Genomic DNA, 19,110 nt, shown 5'->3' with positions numbered 1-19,110 from the left:
CTCACCTTGTGAAAAAAATCACCAGTTTGCTAATCAGGACTTTTATATGCACATTTTACAGTTACTCTTGTGTTGCTGGCCATTTTTGCAATTTTTTTCTGTTTAACCTTTCTCCTATAGTTTTCTAGATAACAGCGAAAACAGCAAAAAACAGTAAAAATCAACATTTCATGGGAAAACTTGCAGAGTAGATAGATCTTGTCATGCTTAATATTTTTGCAGTAAACACTTCTAACCTAGCTCCTATAGTTCTAATGATAACAGTCAAAAATTGCAAAAATATTGATACTTCAGGGGCAAGATCTCCGAAACAGGTTGACAGATTTTTTTTCAATTTTCAGGGTAGATAGATCTGGTCGTGCTGATCTTTTTGCAATCTACCTTTTACCCAAGTTTCTATAATTTTTATGATAACTGCAATTAACTCTTACAAATTGGAAAAAAACAATATTTCAGGGGGCAAAAGCTCCAAAATAAGTTGTTATATTTTTCTCCAATTTTCAGGTTAGATGCATCTTTTCATGTTGATAATTTTTACAATTTATACTTAAAAGGTAACTCCTATACTCTTGAAACAATGGCAAGAAAGCACCAAAAAGTTAAAAAAATCTACTTTTCAGGGGCAATAATTTTACCAAAAATTTCATGGCAGATAGAACTTGTGATGACCATTTTTACTGTAAGTTTTTTTTCTTATTGCTTTAGTTTTAGAAATATTAGCCTAAACTGTAGTTTGACCCCCATATTCTATTTTCAGACAGGGTGGCCATGTTGGTTTATCAACTTGGACAAAAATAACAAGCTTAGAATTTAACATCCTATAGATAAAGCAGACAAACTTTAGTTTTAAACCATTGGAGTAAAAAGTTTAAAGAAAAGTTTACAGATGACAGACAGACACAAAGTGATGGCAAAAACTCTCATTGCTCTTAGGGCAAGGTGAGCTAAACAGCATCTAACAAAAAAATAGAAACAAAGTACCAATATAAAAGTACTTGTAATTACTGAATGCTATTTCAAAGCCAATAACAACTGATAAAAAATCATATTCCCCCAGACTAATTTAAAGTATCAATCCAAGGAATAAGTGTAAAAACCTTATAAATGAGGGTGTGGATGGGGGTTTACAGAATAGAGAATAATGGGCAAAAAATATAAATAGTACAGAAAAATGAACAAAAAAGAATAAAGAATAGAGAATATTGAGGTGCTATAATATAAAAAAGATAGAGAATAATAGGCAGAAAGTATAAAGAATAGAGCGAAAAATGGCCTAATAAAATTAAAGAATACAGAAATGAAGGAATCCCCAGCCAGACCCTCATAAACAGTCTGAGAAAAATATGAACCTGTGCAATGCCAAAATTTAAGTAAACAGTATCAACTAGGTGTAGGATTATGAACTCATAACTGTACATATAGAGCAACATTACTTAGTTATGTTTTGATTTTTAAAAATAAAATCAATGTTTATCAATCAAAAACAAGAATCTGCGTGTTGAACTGAATCTGTATGGGCCAAACTCTTATCTTGATTATCATTTTTGCTGCACAGAGTTTCTGTTTATCTATTTTAGTTTTCAAGATAATAAACAAAATTCACAAAAAATAGGTTTAGATTAACTCCTATAAAAGGCAACTTAGAATCATGGTCATTTTTTAATTATTTTCAGATTTTATTTTGTTTCAATCATCATTATAGAAGGGAGAATACTCCTAAAGGGCATCAACTGATGATTTTGGCCATGTTGCCATCACATAGGAAACCAGACGATGGTACATCAATATGTTAAGATGTTTATTCAAAAAACGCTTTTGGGAATGATAAGTGCATTCTAATATAATGCTAGCACAGACTTGCCCATAGTTGCAAAGCTGGCACTTAAAATCATCTAACCTTACTACCATCATCTATGTTTGAAGCAGAATTTGGTTTCTATGTTTAAATACTGACTCATTCGATGTGCCACATTCTCATTCCTCAGTTGTATTGAAACCAACGTGACCAAGGTAAGAAATCTAAGTTTGATCGTCTAAACAAACGCCTTTCTAAACAAATCGTTGCATGATCTGATTCATATGATTGTTGATGCATGTACCAAAAATAAAAATAATAATCAACTCTTTTCAACTAGTTATTTCGTTCCGATGGAACTTTCCAACTAGTTGTTTAATTCCGAGTGCAGTCGAAAAGTTCCGGAAATAAGTAGCTAGTTGAAAAGTCCAGGAACAATGTAGCAAACGGAATAAGTTGCATTGTCATGCAAATTTAGTATTCATAGTACCTTTAAGAGAGGGGAAGAATACCCCCTCCTTATGTGGGTACTTTTAAAAATATCAATTTCAGATTAATGTATAACAAAAAATTAGAACTTATTCCGTTATGAAGGCAACATTCTGACCGAATTAAGTACCATAATAATGAAGAGAGGGAAGAATGAATATCAGTATAAAAGACACTTTTGTTCCCCTTTGAAAAGGTTCAAAGATAATATGTTGCGCTTTTACTTTGCATCAATTCTCCAAACTCCAAATGGAACTTTGTGACTGGTTGATAAGTTCCGTTGGAACTTTTGGGCTAGTTTGTTAGTTCCGGTTTTGACTTATTTGCCAAAGAGGAACTTTGTGGCTAGTTGATAAGTTCCTTTTGACTTTTGTAATCAGTATCTTGGTTTCCCTTTGAAATGTTCAAATATAATATGTTGCGCTTTTACTTTGCATCACTTCTCCAAATGGAACTTTGTGACTGGTTGATAAGTTCCGTTGGAACTTTTGGGCTAGTTTGTTAGTTCCGGTTTTGACTAATTTGGCAAAAAGGAACTTTCTAATTAGTTGATATGTTCCGTTGGAACTTTTCAACTAGTCACTTTGTTCCGGTGGAACTTTTAAACCAGAGGAAGAACAAAGTAACTAGTTAATAAGTTCCTCCGGAACTTTTCGGCTAGTTAGTTCTTTCCGCCCGGAACTTTCTAACGTCGGAACAAAAGAGCATTTACATATACGTATGTAAAGCTCTTAATCATCCAATCTTCAGTGTGCAATTATTGACCGGGTTCTAGGTCAAAAGATACTTATTGCTTGACTCACAGACCTATTGATAGAAGGCACGAGCTAAAGCTTATGTTATTAATAAAAATCAAACAAAGTATTTTTTCGAGATCATCGACAAGTAGCTCTTGTTTTGCTATACTTGACGGTTTAAGTGACCATAGTGTCATATGATCTCATATGTATATCAAATGCAAGAAGGCAGTCAACATGTATCATGCGAGACGTAAGTAGCCGCTTTTGTTAACAGACGGCCAACATGTCACTGCCGGCCTAACATTGAGTCCCAGAAGCTCTGCCGTGGAAAAGTTACATTAACAGACTGTTATATGTCCAAGAATAGCAATTGAGTCTATAAGGCCAAATGTAGGAAATTATTAGCATTCTAATTTTTCACAAGTAACATGTCAAGGAAAATCAAACTACCGTTTTCGATTATACGGGACTATTTAGAGCTTGAAGCAATGTATAGACGTGTTTTATATTGTTGGAGGCTGTATCTTTTTTTTAATTTTTTGTTACTTTTGTCGTTAGGTTACTGTTTACTGTTATATATACCCCAGACCTCCTTTTTATAATATTTGTACACTGTAGAGAGATAATTGATCATAATTATCATTTGTCTGTTTTGTGACATTGCCTGTTGTAGTAGTAACGACAGCAATTGTTAAGAGTACAACTTTATTAGTTATTATATTTATTTATTTTTTATTCATTGAAATCTCAAAAAGTATAATTCATTTTATCATATTTTTATAAGAGTTTATGACAAATTTAATCGAAAAGAATGTGAATATGTAATACAGTCTTCTGAATTAAAATCAGACGGATTTTCAAAGTTTTCATTAATTTCTTGTATTTTTAGATAAAATATCTTCTTTACCAAGGTCAAGTACATCTCTCTGGACAACTGTACCTTAAACGTTGTAACTGTATGAAGTAGAGAATCTTGAACTATCGTGATTATCACTCTTTAAAACTGTATTCCTAGGTTTCATGCGAACTAATTTCGGCCGCGTATATGGAAACGTCGTTGTATTTACAAAGCGTGTCTCATTCTTTTTGTACAAATATTTCTTTCCTTTATCCGCCGATCTACGAGCAAGCGATCTTTCTGTGTAAGACTTGCTTGCTGATTTCTTCCTTTCTTTTAGTGAATTACCAACTCGTTGTTCTGGATGTCCAGTTTCTGTGCGTGATAGTTCCGTGTTGCTTGATAAGCAATGTGATGCTGATGTGCATATATTTTGTTCTGTGACTTCAAGACTGGATTTGCTAGCTGCAGACCCCATTGAAAAGGAAATAGTGCGCCTTTCTCCTTGCCGACTCCAGTAACCAAGACACGACAATTCAATGACGTATACCGGCGTTATAGGAACCGTTTGAGGACAACGCGGTGAAAGGAAGTCTCTTGGCGGCGTTATGATGGGTGTCAATGTAAGTAAAACTCAGGAAAGACCAATCATTAAGTCTAAAAACAGTGAAAACCTAATTTTAGTTGAGAGCTGTCACACATTTTCGTCCAGTAATACCGATAGCAGTTCGATCAGCACCGCCAGTTTGTCAAGTCTCAGTGACGAAGAGACATCGCAGATCCAAAGTGCCAACGATAACCGCAATAGATCTGACAACCATGAAACTAAAAGCACGAACAAAAAGTTACTGGATAATATTAAACCTGAAAATACGGTTCAAACATTTACCAATCCCCCTCACCGTACAGTGACAAATCAGATTATTCATTCTGATACAGCATCCGGCTCAAAGAAGACCACAATTTATCCCGTTAGTGATGCAGAAAAACGCCTCTGCATGTATGGAGATGAAACGAAAAGATCTAAGCTACCAGAAAACTCAGAAATCTTGCATAACAGTCAAGAAATAAAGGAAGACAATGTAAAAGTGACACGACATATTAGTGTAGAAAACGATTTAAAGCGACCAAAACAAACAAGGCCTCATTTGTTCATGAAAAATGACGACATTTTAAGAGTTCGTAGGACTAATGTTTTTCACGATAAGCCATTCGAGACGTTAAACCCAGTGACTTCCAAGAGGCCAGGTCAGAATGATATATTGGATCAACTTGGAAAAGAAGGTATTGTAAGACCGAAGACTGTGGAAGAAAAAACTATTGGTGAGCTGAGAACATTGGGAATATTGAAACAGAGAGCTGAAGAGAATGCGTCTAAACGTGTTGGTATACCAAGGCTTGCTCCATTGAAAGTTGAAAGTGTTTGGGCTAAAGTACCCGAAGCTAAATTGAAAGCACCGTGGGAGAGAACACATCTGCTCAAAAAATGCAATACACAAGACATGACTCCGGCAGATTGCACTCCTTCTCTTCGAACAGAGGATGGGAAAACTTGGAGTGGTATACCTTTTGATGGTGCAACTGATAATTCTACAAAAATAAAGCTTAAAATGATGGACATCGATTTGCTTTAGGTTAAAATTCATCAACAAAAGCTGTCAATGAATGAAGGAATAAATGACAAATTATTGATTGACTTGTCATTTCAACAATTATAATCATAAGATTTAGCATACTAGTGCTTAATAGCCTTCGTAATCATTTCCAAATACATGAGTACTAAAGCTGCATACCAAACACATTATTTTTAATTATGCTCATGATTATCATTACGCAACCGTGAACAATGAAATATTTGAAGAGTATAGTTCGTGATCGGAATATGAACAAGGGAAATGTAGGGTATACGTTAATAAAAAATCAACCAAAATACACACATATACATATAGAAGTCTGCATTACAACTTACAACTCCCGTTAGCGCCATGTATCGCATAGGGCTCGAACGGAAGCCTTCCATCTGAGTCTACATACGGTATTAAAATTCTCCGTTTATGAATGTATAATGTTTTATGAAACTAAGATTCAAACTCCATCTAGCAATTTGACCTTTGATAGATAATTTGGCTATCTTATAAGCCCCTTTTCAGTCATTTAGCTCCTCGCGAACTCATGTACTAGCTCCTCACGTATTCATGTACTAGCTCCTCACGTATTCATGTACTAGCTCCTCACGTATTCATGTACTAGCTCCTCACGTATTCATGTACTAGCTCTTCACGTATTCATGTACTAGCTCCGCACGTATTCATGTACTAGCTCCGCACGTATTCATGTACTTATACGTCCTTGCAATTTTTTGGGTCTTAGTGTTCATGATGAGATAAATCCATAAAAGCACTTTAGAATGTACTTGAAAGTATACTAGTATACAAGTAATAACTATAACAGTGTCTCTCCTGCGACTGCTACTGTCAGCGTAAAAGAGTAATGTTGACTTAACTCCCCCCCCCCCCCAAAAAAAAAACAACACAAAAACACAAAAAAAAAAACAGAAAACAGAAAACAAACTTTTGATAAAGAAGCTTCTGTCCAATTTTGATCAAATTTAATGAGGGTTATTGATGCCCCAAATGGGGATTGACATTTGCAATATAAAAACTAATCCCATCAATTAGTAAAATACGGATAAATGGGGGGGGGGGGGGGGGGGGTTCAAGATTTTAATTTACACGGTATCTCTTGATTTTGAACGTGAAAGTTCGTGACATTTCTTTAGATGCTATTTTTTTTTATCATAAAAAAATGTTCAATTTTATATAATTCTGTGAAAGCTTGACAAAGCTAATAATGTGACTGTAAAAAAAGTTGACCCAAAAAATATTGAAATGTTAACTGAAAACACCCTGAAAAAAAATCAAATCTCACGAAGAAACTTCTGTCAAAGTTTCATAGACTTCTATCAAGGTTTGACAAAGTTAGTGATATCTAAGAAAGAAAGAAGATTTAATTTATTATCAGATGGAACCTACATATTGACGATGGCGACGGCAAGGAAATTTAGGATCATCGAGTCTTGTTTTTGCGAATTTTATCGCAGGCGAGACAAATCACAACTACATGCACAAATCGTAAAACAGGACCGTATTAAGAAAAGTTCTCAGTTACTGAAAGCAAACACAAGGTACCTGATCTACCGATATGAAATCATGCCGTCCTTTTCTGTTATATCGGCTGCAGAATTATTCAGCAGTTTTCATACTGCAACATCAAACAAAATACTGGAAGACACGAACTTGTACATTCCCATGGTAAATCAGTACAGAATCTCAATGCAGAAAAAAACTTTTAATATTGTTTCAAACTATAAATTACCGATTTAAAGTTAATTCTCCATCAAAACTTGTCATCGAACGTAACGAGTGAACAACAATTACAATTATAATCTCTTTTAATCGAAATGAGATCCAAAAGATAAATCCGAAACTTTTTGCCTTAATGATAGTGTTTCCATAAGACATTCACGTGCGAAATACAACTTTTTATTACTAGTAGATTCCTGCAAGTTGATTAATTATTCCTTAATAAAAAGAAAACGATTCCAAGGGGATAATGGAGAAAAGAAAAAAATATCAAACAAACAACACAATTGCCAAAAAAAAAACCCAAACAAAACAAAGCAGACAAACAGGTTCACAAAACGGTACAATACCTTGCTATATGGTATGGGTTTTGCTCCTTGTTGAAGGCAGTACGATGACATATAGTTGCTCACTTCTATGTCATTTGGTCTCTGGTGTAGAGTTGTCTAATTGGCAATCATACCACATTTGGTTTTTTAGATCAACCGTCAGTTCCAAGTTCGAAGGATGAAATTTGAAAAAAGGCAGGACAGGAGTTTTGAGTAAAAAAAAAAGACAGGATGAGCAACTTGGCAAAAAATATAAGCAGGATGACAATTTATGATAACAAAGTCAGGATAAACTAATAAAAAATGTAAAAGCTTGGAATGAATTCAAAATAAGATAAGTTTGCGGGATAAAGGAAAGACAAGACTATGACAGAAAGGAACAATACAAACATTGAAAAAAAGTAATTAAAACATGCTACACAGAAAACTTACAAAAGCATGAAGTTAACTCGGGTCCTCCGGAGGAAAAGCAGTTCCTGTTTCACAAGTGGTCCAGTCGATTTGCATTCTCATGATGTCATGGATGAGAAATAGAGGACGGGATAGTGGCTTCATCAACAAATGGAACATGTTCGTGGTCATCCATGTTTAGTTAGCTATAAAACCAGTTTTAATCCACATTTTTCTACATAAGGAAATGCCTGTAATAAGTCAGAAATATGACAGTTGTTTTCCATTCGTTTGATGTGTTTGAACTTTTGATTTTGCCATTTGATAAAGGACTTTCCGTTTAGAACTTTCCTTGGAGTTCGGATTTTTGTTATTTTACTTTATACAGATATGTCCTCACCCAAATCATAATGGTGTCTTTATTTTCGAAAACATGACTCCAACTCCTTAAGGGGACGACCATCTGATTACTTGGTTTTTATTTTATCGGATGGAATACTCATTTTCACTTGTTGCTAGTACGGCTTAGTTATTTTCACTCTTGTACACAACTATTTATTGTATTATCCCTCATTTTGTACAGCAGAATATTCATTTTCATCCCGGGTTCGGCAAAGTTATTTTTCACAGTTAATACTAGGCCAGAATATTCATTTCCATCTCCCACCCCAAAAATGCCAAAATGGTAAAACCCTACGAATCATTGGTTCAATAATCTCCTGGTAGGCAGCAACCCTTTACCAAGAAAATCGTGATAAGAAATATTAAAATTGAGAATGGAAATGGGGAATGTGTCAAAGAGACAACAACCCGACAAAAGAGCAGAAAACAGCCGAAGGCCACCAATGGGTCTTCAACACAGCGAGAAAATCCCGCACCCGGAGGCGGTCTCCAGCTGGCCCCTAAACAAAAATGTGTACTAGTTCAATGAAAATGGACGTCACACTAAACTCCAAAACATATAAATGATCTATTGTCGGGATAAGATTTAGTCAAAGTTTTTACCAGTTTATGATGTGAATCTATGTAATTAAGTTTTAAGTTATCAAAACATTTAGTTCATTGAAAAACGAGACTTCAAATACGAGTATATTTAACCAATTGAGGCATGAACACTTAATTATAATCAAACTGATATTCATAGAAAATAAAGGAATGAATACAATATAAAAGGAAATCACATGATGGACAAGCTAAGTAAACATACATAGCGATAATACTTAGTTACTGAGAATATTTGAAAGGCTTTGTTCTTTCAAGTTCCTAAGGGCCCGGGACAACCATTTGATTTTCATTTCCAAAATCCTGCGCTTCGATGAAATTATCTGATCAACTTGTTTATTTTCTTTTTAGTATGAAGTAAGTGCAGTGTAATGATATGTTATTGACTTGTGCGTGTGCAATTATGATTGCCTATAGTTACAAGGAGCACAGTTTAAAAAAGTATGAATATGATCTATCAATCTCAATCATAATGAAAGTTTAAAAGTCATTTGTTTTAAACACTGTTTCCATGGTTATTATACAATGATCATGGATTGTGTTCTGAAAAAGAACACTGCAAATTATTTGTAAGTTGGGCGGAAGTTTTGTAAAAATTATTAAAAACATATTAAAGGTACATAATTGTGATGTCTCATTGGCACTCATACCACATCTTCTTATATCTATGTAATCAAATTAATGTATAATATAAAGATAACATGTCATCGAATCTGCTGAATTACATATGCTATCACCCCCTTTTTGTCAGTAAATCAGTAATTACTATCAAAAATATTCAAATTATAAGTACACAATAACTTCTGTTAAGTATGTCTCTTCAGCTTTGTTTGAAATCATCTGTTTATTAATTCTTTATTGATAGAAAGTTGAATTATTCTGTCTGGGACTCCATTAACTCCAGTCGTCTTAATTGATAATTGCAACAATTGAATGCACATGTAAAAGAAAAGTTAGTCTTTTTAAGAATTAAAATTTTTTAACTCACCTTGTCCTATACGCCAGTTGAGTTATTGTCATCACTTGGTGTCTGTTTTCGTCTTCGTCTGTCGTTGTTGACTATGGTCGTAAACTTTAAAAAAAAAATCTCCAAAACCACTGGACAAATTTCAACCAACATTGGCCTGAATGATCCTTTGGGTATTTATTAAAATGTTTGTGTTTAATCAACCAGCATATCCACCATTATTGAAAACAGAACATAAAATGCATAACCTGTATAATTTCTTGAAAACCATATTATATAGAGAATATGCGACGGAGCAAAACTACTCAGAATGTGAAGATTCACACATTTTTCTCACTACCATCAAAATGGTCACATGACTCTTTTTAGGAATTATGCCCTTAAATGGCGATTTTCATTCATTTTTTTTTTTGGTGTTTTTTGCCTATCATCTTAAAAACAGTAAAAGATGGACAGAAAAGCTGCAAAAAGTTACCAGCAGTACACTTCTACACACATGCACAATGACGAAACCTTAAATAACAATTTGTTTCTAAATTAAGTGTCTTAGACTTTAATTTCAAAAACTATAATAGACAGGCAGAATATTTTGATATTGATTTTGTATCGCTGATAAAAAACGATCAACAATATTTTAAAGATCAATATCAAAATGCAATATTTTTGCCAGGTGAGCAATTCAGGTTCTTGTGATCTTTTTGCTAATTTCAAAACAAAGTTTGTAAAATCTTCAAAACTAACAACAGAGTTCTTGTGCTTAATAGGTTCCAGAAGAAAGCCAACCTATTGATGTATATCTAAGTATCTAAAGATTGTCAGAGAACTAAATTTTATTTAACAAGTTCTCTCCCCTGGCTGAATGTTTCACATGGCATTCTGTACAACATCATAATTACCAGAGATGTCATTCAGAAAATTCAGAGAACTACTTCGGACGCATGAAATTTAAAAGTGTTGTATTCATTTTTTTCTCTACCAAAACATGAAATGGAAATAACACTATTTTCATTATTTATATATTTGGAAGTTAACACAATAAATTAAAGAATTGGTGTTTCTTCCTGTTGTATTAACCTATTCAACTTCTTCGGTTATAGGCATTTATCATTTATTTTTTTGTTGTTGCTACAATTAATACCCAATTTCATAATGTCTGCATATGAAAAATCATCATATAAGAATTATTAAAGTTTGGAAAGTCCTTCATGTACAGACTTCCACACAGATTTTAGTGAAATATTTTTGTAAGAAATTCTTGGAAAAAATTGAGTTGCATGTCCTGTATAATCAATACGAATCGTATATCATTTAACGAGACACATAGAACAGCTTGTATGGTTTCAGTTAAGTATAAATACAAGTTGAGATGCAAAAGAAATCCCATCCAAAGCATTTATTTAAAAAATAACACAAATCATTTCCCTTACCAACAATGTTTAGGACACCTGTGATTGTTTTTATGATATGGACACAAATGGTTAAAGTGGAGTCTGCCTGTGATACTGAACTTCGTAAGTATTTATTAAAGTAGACTACTTTACTATTTAAAGAAGAAAATATGAAATGAAATGTATACATGTTCGAATAAATATATTTTCGATAACAACTAAGTACATTTAAGTATATATTATTTTGCAGAGAATGGACTTTTTTAAGATCTTCTTAATATGATGATGAAGATAAAAGGTCCTAGTTCTGGTATGTTCTTTCAACAGTATTGTGCATACTCATTGTCTACTTATGATAGTATTTTGCATACTCATTTTCTACTTATAATAGCATTTTGAATACTCATTTTCTTCTTATAACATCATTTTGCATACTCATTTTCTACTTTCAATATCATTTTGCATACTAATTTTATACCTCCAATAGCAGGTTTGGATACTTATTTCAAAGTAAGCACCTTTGTAGTGTTTCCTTTATTGAGAGGTCAATAGGAATTTGTTTGTCCAATTTGTTTCATTTTGTTTGCAATCATCATCTTAGATATATATCATAATATATAAATGAAGCTTAATTGATTGTTGGTTTCATATAAGCAAATATATATGCAAATTCAAATGTGATTATGGACATAAAGTAACTGTTCATTGAGATTTACTGATATATAAGTGAGGCGAAAGGTACCATAGGGAAATTCAAACTCATAAGTCGTAAACAATCTGACAATGCCATGGCAAAAAAAAGATCAAAAGACAAACAACAGTATATACAAAACACATCACAGAAAAACCAAAGACCACAACAAAAACCCCACCAAAAACTAAGGGTGATCTTAGGTGCTCCGGAATGGTATGCAGATCCTAATCCACACGTTGTACCCGTCGTGTTGCTCATGCAACTCGGTGATAAGACACACTCGAGGAAAAGAGGTCAAATATTCTATTCTTTAACTTAGATATTCTAAACTTGATCAGCACCTATCTGTCATAGCTGCTCATCTATTATAATAAAGTGTCATTGCCTGAAACTTGATATTTTATTATATCCTTATTTGAAAATGTGCATTCGGTTACGAAAAGTCAGTTGATTTATTTACTCAATTGATGCACTTCCTGAACTAAAAAAAATGATATCTTTTGAAAATCTAACTTATATTACAATTCATAATTTGGTGAATTTCCCTTTGAAACAAAACATCACAATGACTCTCATACTTATTTGATTTTTTTGGCAGAAGCTGTGTGTGCGTGTGTTTTAAGTATCTGAATTGGTTTGATTGATGTATGCCCATTGTCAGTGCTAAACAGTGCATGCATATTCAGGATGATAACATGAATTATATACAAATATGCCCTATTTTAGACTGAAATGCTGCCAGAGTCAGATTTTCAACTTGATAGCTAACCAGGTAGCAGTCTGCATGAAGACCTGTCAGCGGAAACATTATTCCGACTCAGCGCCAACATGTTTTTGTTCATGTTCTACAATGTTTTGTGTTTGCTGGAGAAGCATTTTCTTAATGTCTTTGATTTGACCCAGGCAGGAAATAGAACCTTCTATCATTCATGCCAATTTATGTGTCTAGAACGTTGATCATATGGTAGAAAAATGATTACAAAAACTGTTTTTGCAAAACATAATATGAAATGCACTAACTTTATGCTACTCTTTCCTTTCTTAATTCATTTCACCTATTTTTGAAAGTCTAATTTTGTGTAGCCTTTTGAACTTAAGTTAAAATAGGTAGTTAGTCAGGAGTAGCTTGAGAACTTTTCTTACATTGGTCACATTGCGTTTTAGATCACCTGACCCAAAGGGTCAAGTGAGTTTTTCTCATCACTTGGCGTCCGTCGTCCGTCGTCGTCGTCCGTTAACTTTTACAAAAATTCTCCTCTGAAACCACTGGGCCAAATTAAACCAAACTTGGCCTAAATAATTCTTAGGATATTCAGTTTAAAAAATATATCCGATGAGCCCACCCACATACCAAGATGGCCGCCATGGCTAAAAATATAACATAGGGGTAAAATGCAGTTTTTGGCTTATATCTCTGAAACTAAAGCATTGAAACTAAATCTGACGAGATAAAAATGTTCATCAGGTCAAGATCTATTTGCCCTGAAATTTTCATACGAATCAGACTACCCGTTGTTTGGTTGCTGCCCCTGAATTGGTAATTTTAAGGAAATTTTGCATTTTTTGTTATTATCGTGAATATCATAATAGAGAGAGATAAACTGTAAACAGCAAAAATGTTCAGCAAAGTAAGATCTAGAAATAAGTTAGCAAAACCAAAATTATCAATTGATCCCTTAGGGAGTTATTGCCCTTTAAAGTCAAATTTTCACAATTTTTCGTAAATTTTTGTAATCTTTTACAAAAATCTTCTCCTCTAATATTACTAGGCCAAGATATATCAAACTTTGCCTAAATCATCCTTAGGGTATCTAGTTTAAAGAATATATCCGATGACCCTGCTCACCAACCAAGATGGCCGCCATGGCTAAAAATAGAACATAGAGGTAAAATGCAGTTTTTAGTTATTATCTTGAATATTATAATAGATAGAGATAAACTGTACACTGCAAAAATGTTCAGTAAAGTAAAATCTACAAATAAGTCAACATGACCAAAATTGTCAATTGACCCCTGAAGGAGTTATTGCCCTTTAAAGTCAATTTTTCACAATTTTTTGTAAATTTTTGTAATCTTTTACAAAAATCTTCTCCTGAAATGACTGAGCCAAGTTAATCCAAACTTGGCCTAAATCATCCTTAGGGTATCTAGTATAAAAATGCATCCGATGACCCACCCACCTACCAAGATGGCCACCATGGCTAAAAATTGAACATAGAGGTAACATACAGTTTTTGGTTTATATCTCTGAAATTGAAGCATTTAGAGCAAATCTAAGATAGGGTAAAATAGTCATCAGGGCAATTTCTATCTGCCCTGAAATTTTTAGACGAATCAGACTATCCGTTGTTGGGATGCTGCCCCTGAATTGGTAATTTTAAGGAAATTTTGCAGGTTTTGGTTGTTATCTTGAATATTATAATAGATAAAGATAAACTGTATACAGCAAAAATGTCCAGCAAAGTAAGATCATCTACAAATAAGTCAACATGACCAAAATTGTCAATTGACCCCTTAAGGAGTTATTGCCCTTTAAAATCAATTTTTCACTATTTTTCGTAAATTTTTTTAATCTTTTACAAAAATCTTCTCCTCTTAATCTACCTGGCCAAATGGAATTAATCTTAGCCAATATTATTATTAAAGTATCTTGATTAGAAAATGTATCCGATGACCCTGGCCTATAACCAACATGGTCCCCATGGGTAAAAATAGAACATAGGGGTTTTATAATACTATAGAAGTCTATGGGAAAAATGTAAAAAAAAAAAAATTTCAAATGGTCACAACTTGAAAACTAATTTAGATAATGATAAGGGGTCTTCAGTAACTATGGGATGACTTGATTTTTTTCCAGGGGGTGCAATTTTTTCAGGGGGGGGGGGTGCTAATAATTTCTCCTTGATATGTTCCATTTTCAGAATTATTTAGTGTTACTTTTTCTATAAACCATTATTTTATCTTTTCTTTCAGCATACTTATATTGGGTGAATGCCCCTCAGACCCGGCGGGTTAGTCAGGGTCAGGGGAACCCCTGCCCAAATGTTTTTTGAAGGGTGTTCCATAAAAACATTTAAAGGCATTTTCAGCATTGTGCAAGCCCTGGGTGAAATAAATTTTGGAGCGGAGGAAAGGAAATTTTAAAATTTTTGTTAATTATCTTGAATATCATTATAGATTGAGATAAACTGTAAAAAGTAAAAATATCATGCAAAGAAAGATCTACAAATAAGTCAACATGACCAAAACTGGCAATTGACATCCTATTGGAGTTATTTTCCTTTAAAGTTATTTTCTGCAATTTATTGGTAATTTTTGCATTTTTTTTCAAATTTCTTCTGCTTTTAATTTAACTACCGGGCCAAATTAAACCAAACTTGGCCTCAATCATTATTAGGGTATCTATATGATTGTAACCTTATTTTACATGATTTCCCAAACCACAGTAGATACAGGTGAGCGACACAGGCTCTTGCGAGCCTCTAGTTCATATATTTTCCCACATATAATGACTAACGTATGTAAAGAATGCTATGCTTTCAAATTATAAATAATATATTTTCCCTGGTCAATTATTTTAGGAAAACTCCATGAAAATGTGCAAAGAAAGGAAAAGCTATTCCATCTAAGTGTTGTTACCTTAAAATATTTTGTTGTCAATAGTTTGTTAAAATCATTCACTGTATCACTATACCAATTGCTAAATTTTTTTATCGACTGAATTAATCATGAAATGTCATTAGGATAGAGTTTTTATATCCAAGTTACACCTTTCTTTAACCAGTGCCATATATTATATAATAGTTGATTATTTTATTTCAATTTCATGAGAAAAACAATAAATAACTGGACTTTGATGGGAAGCATTATTTCTATTTCACTACACTCACTTCAAACAAACAACCTTTCACTGAAGAAATGAGCAAAACTGTTTTACCAGTTGATCAATTTGTAGAGGTGAATACATACTGCAATTGGGTAAAACTTTTTTAGCAATTGGTATAGTGATAGGACAAAGCCCTCTGGAGAATTTTGCACAGTAACAAACAGGATCTATTTCTCTATACCGGTAATTTACAATTATTTACACTTGCCTGCTTAATTAACCCTCATTTGTAATTGTTCTTGAGCAATTGCCGAATTCCATGGAAAATTGTGACTTTGAAACATAGACACTACTTAACTGTCAAAAGGTGGCATAGGTAATCGAATACATCAAACCAAGGGTCTACTATGAATATAACCTTACAGTTAAAATCTTTGATCAAATTAAATTATATCTACGAATCATCTTTTTTATATCATTTTATTTAACGTTTTGTTTTGAAACCGACACGTTTATTGTATGATAACTAACATATTGTTCTTAGCGGAACCGCCCAGCTGTAGCTGCAAGAAGATTGTGATTGCTTTCACAGCTTCACTGTCTACTACAAAAACCATTGGCTCTCATGAAGTTGTTAAGTTTGATAAAGTTTGGACTAATGAGGGAAAAGGATATGAACCAAATTCTGGAATTTTTACTGCACCAAGGAAAGGATTCTATCAAATTACTGCAACAATAATGTCAGGAAGTGGAAAAAACTTTCATTCAAGTATTTGGAAAAATAATGTAAAAACTGTTGGGGTGTACCTGGAGTGGGGCATCATACTGGTTCAGCTAACATTGTTCTCAAATTAACGAAAGGAGACCGTGTGTACATAAAACATCGTAGCGGCACAGAGAATATCAACAGTGATGGTGGTCATTGGAGCATGTTTTCTGGCTTCCTTATTTCTGAATAAAATATGAAGCAAGCATTCTGTTACATTTTATCTAATGTATCCGTGTTGTGTGGTGAGCTGTACTGTTAAACAAACAGTATATTTTCATTCTTAAATTCATACACACGTAATAATTGTCTTTTCCTTTCGAATAAAATGTTATAAATTACATTATCGCTATTTTGTGCATTATTCCTTTGATCTTTTCTGTGATAATTTTTAATATTCGTTTGAGACAGAAAATTATCGCTAGAAACTAAGAAAGTACGTGCCGTTGTCAATGTAATTATCAACGACGTCATAGGCAAAATAGCGATAAACAGATTATCTTTCAACCTCGACGATGTTTCTCTGCCACATCTCATCTCAGGGCTGTCGCCCTTCGATGAGATTGTAGAAGAGAGGCGAAAAATACCAAAGGGACATTCAAACTCATAAGTCGAAAATAAGCTGACAACGCCATGGCTAAAAAAGAAAAAGACAAACAGACAAACAATAGTACACAAAACACAACATAGAAAACTAAAGACTGAGCAACACGAACCCCACCAAAAACTAGAGGTGATCTAACATCCTCTCGTTTGAAAAACAATCAATAATCTATAAATACCCGTTTAGCTATTATTTGTTACAATTTAACCTATTTGAAAGCAGATAAAGACATTTCAAATCTTTGTACTATTGATAACCTTAATAAAAGGTGATGTTAGGTAAACGCCAATCAGACCTTTACATATGACTTAAATGAGCAAGTTACACTAAATAATTCCCAAACACTTGACACTGGTTGTTAATAGTCAACATTAAAAATACATGGCAACACAAATGTTAAAAAAGTTGAAAACAAAATCAATACGACTCTATAATGGAAGGTGCATAACTTCAACAAGCGTGCACAATTTCTTAAAAGTTCAAGGATCTCGGTTGAAAACTGAAGAAGTAGATTATTTCCTCATATTGGTACTGTCTTTTGTAGTTTACCAGAAAATTACTAAGATACCAAGTCTTTAAACATTAAAAAAAATCTTTGAACTATTCCACAACACCAGGTGCAATATATAAGTGGAACCATTTTGTTAATTTAAGGTTATAGGTAAAAAAGAAAAAAGCTGTAGTATGAGTTAATAAGATAAAATAGCTATCTAATTTTCCCAGTGAAAATACTTGAATCAACAATTTGCAGCTAACGATATAAAAAAAGAATATGTGGTATGATTGCCAATGAGATAACCATCCACCAGAGACCATGGATATGAATAAGGGTGAGAAAAAAGTCGTAATTGAATTCAATTCAATTATAAATGAAACTTTTACTTTTTTCTGTAGTGGTAGAGCGTGATAATTAAATATAAATTTGAAATGTTGGTTCCAAAGCTGTGACTAAATGCTTTATAAAATTGAGAATGGAAATGGGGAATGTGTCAAAGAGACAACAACCCGACCACAGAACAGACAACAGCAGAAGGCCACCAACAGGTCTTCAATGCAGCGAGAAATTCCCGCACCCGGAGGCGTCCTTCAGCTGGCCCCTAAACAAATATATATACTAGTTCAGTGATAATGAACGCCATACTAAACTCCAAATTGTACACAAGAAACTAAAATTAAAAATAATACAGGACTAACAAATAACTACTTTATTGATATTAGTGCAAAACAACTTCTGAAATAGTTAACTGCTAGTAGTCTGTTGTTATTTATGTATTATTGTCATTTTGTTTATTTTCTTTGGTTACATCTTCTGACATCAGACTCGGACTTCTCTTGAACTGAATTTTAATGTGCGTATTGTTATGCGTTTACTTTTCTACATTGGCTAGAGGTATAGGGGGAGGGTTGAGATCTCATAAACATGTTTAACCCCGCCGCATTTTTGCGCCTGTCCCAAGTCAGGAGCCTCTAGCCTTTGTCAGTCTTGTATTATTTTTAATTTTAGTTTCTTGTGTACAATTTGGAGTTTAGTATGGCGTTCATTATCACTGAACTAGTATATATATTTGTTTAGGGGCCAGCTGAAGGACGTCTTCGGGTGCGGGAATTTCTCGCTGCATTGAAGACCTGTTGGTGACCTTCTGCTGTTGTCTGTTCTATGGTCGGGTTGTTGTCTCTTTGACACATTCCCCATTTCCATTCTCAATTTTATATTAGTTAAAAAAAATTCTAAGACATTGGAAAATGCCAGAGTTATGGCTGCCACTTAGGGAATTAGTAGAAAAAAATGTGGGGATAGTCTATAACATGTAATTATAATAGAAGTTTAAACATCCAAGTCAAACTTATTAAAATAATCATTTCTCAAAAATTCGAAAGATCTACTACTTAATCTTCGATCACGATCTTTGCAATTTTGCA

General features: G+C 33.5%; 1 pseudogene; it reads left to right on the top strand.

Annotated features, from left to right (window-relative positions):
• Positions 1-11,315: 11,315 nt before the first annotated feature.
• LOC127738654 (complement C1q-like protein 3) lies at positions 11,316-16,929 on the top strand (annotated as a pseudogene).
• The last annotated feature ends 2,181 nt before the right edge of the window (positions 16,930-19,110 follow it).

Source organism: Mytilus californianus, unplaced genomic scaffold (assembly GCF_021869535.1).
Source record: "Mytilus californianus isolate M0D057914Y unplaced genomic scaffold, xbMytCali1.0.p SCAF_4, whole genome shotgun sequence".
Lineage (NCBI taxonomy): Eukaryota > Metazoa > Mollusca > Bivalvia > Mytilida > Mytilidae > Mytilus > Mytilus californianus.
The sequence above is the reverse complement of the archived record's forward strand: the minus strand, read 5'-3'. Positions and strand labels throughout refer to the sequence as shown.